At 36.0% G+C, this 1,687-nt stretch overlaps 1 protein-coding gene across 7 annotated transcripts in view; it reads right to left on the bottom strand.

Moving 5' to 3' along the window:
• Nucleotides 1–1,687, bottom strand: part of NBEAL1 (neurobeachin like 1) — a 209,066-nt gene that overhangs the window by 174,898 nt on the left and 32,481 nt on the right. The gene's annotated exons all lie outside the window — the stretch shown is intronic.

Below are 1,687 nucleotides of genomic sequence, written 5' to 3'. Positions count from 1 at the left end.
ATCTTCAATTCTACTACTTTCAATGAAAATATTTAGAATTTAATTCACTATCTATCTATGAATATTACATGTGTATATGCCATTTCTTAGAAAATAATAACTAGACAATAAACACAACATACCTATAACTAGTTTAGTATTGTCAACTGCTTAACTAAACATCACTGACCATCCTATACACTCAAGTCATGTGATCAAAAGAGGGAGAAAAGATAATCAGCAAAAGAAAAGAAAATAATAAAAAGGTAAAGTGTTAAAACCCCAAGCATAAGCCTCACAGAAAATTCTTTTAAAAGTAACATATCAATATTTTGCAACAAGTGGTTTTTCGGTAAGAAGACTATATAGTTCTTAAAGGGCAAAAGTCAGCATCAGATGTGAATGGTTCCTCTGATATGTCTTTCTCAACAAAAACCCACACCTACATCAGCGTCTAAAGACCTGGGTGCTAAATCCCACTTCTAGAACATAGAGCTGGGTCAATGAATCTCTAAAGTTCTCTAACTAGATTATTTTAATATCATCTGTCCTTTTTAACAGAACTTTGGGACCAGAAAGTCAATATGCATTTTCAGTTGTGAAATGTGTAAAGAACTATAAAAATGCAGTGTATTTTATGGCTCATTCCACAGCCTGGTGGTTAAGACAGCCAGATCCTACAAGGCAGACCATGCAGTTAAGAGTCCCAGATCCTGCAGCCTGAAAAACACACCAGAAGCATGCATATGTGTATCCAAAATCCAAACACGAGGGAGAAATGGAGGAAAAGGGATTGCAGCATGACCATGCCCCATTGCAGAATGCATTTTCCCCCCTCTCTCTAGTGACTATAAGCACCCTCTAGCAAATAAATAAAAAGAAACAGAGAGAAAAAGTAGTACATTTTAAACATACAATTAATAAAGCCTAAGCACCTTCTCATAAGCCACTGTAAAATAATTTCCCTATCTCTATTTTTTTTTAGAGGTTTTAGCTTTAGGGAGCATGTATTCGCCAGAGAGAGAGGGACAGAGTCAGTGAGAGGGAAAGTGGGAGATCACCCCACAGTGGGGATGGCCATATCACAACCTCTTCTCCAATCTCCTCCCTGGATCTTGGACATACACATGCCCAGTATGATTTTCAAGCCCCCAAGTCTAGGACTCAAACTGAAGTCAGCCATGTGGGAGTCCAGTGATATAGCAGCTATGCCATCTCCTGGCCTTCTCTATCTCTATTAAGAAAAATACCCAAATCTGAAGAGAACAACCTAGAAGCTATGATTCAATGACAGTTATACTTTACAGTAGTATCTTCTTCAGAATGTTTAACATGAAGTATTACTAGTATTTTTACACTGAGTAAAAAGCCTATTTGTTTCATTCCAAACCAAATTTTGAAGCGCATACCCTGAAGTCACACAAATACACATGCTAACTAGAATGAGCTTCTTCCTGAACCATCCTACAACACAAATTTAGGAAGTATTTCATGAAATAAACACCTTATTTTAATCAACTTACACAGAAAGTAAACCACAAGCATATTACAGAGATTGCCAAATTCCATTACCAAATTACAAAAATACCATGTTTCATTTTAGTTTTGGTACTGTTTCACTTGTAGCTTTGACGTCCTTCATTTCTTTTATTTGTCGATAGTACTAGAAAATCTCTTATTTTTATATATATAGTACAGTTCTCCTGCT

This window comes from Tupaia chinensis, unplaced genomic scaffold, assembly GCF_000334495.1.
Source record: "Tupaia chinensis unplaced genomic scaffold, TupChi_1.0 Scaffold000361_2, whole genome shotgun sequence".
NCBI lineage: Eukaryota > Metazoa > Chordata > Mammalia > Scandentia > Tupaiidae > Tupaia > Tupaia belangeri.
Note: the sequence above shows the minus strand (reverse complement) of the source record. Positions and strands in the feature narration are given on the sequence as shown.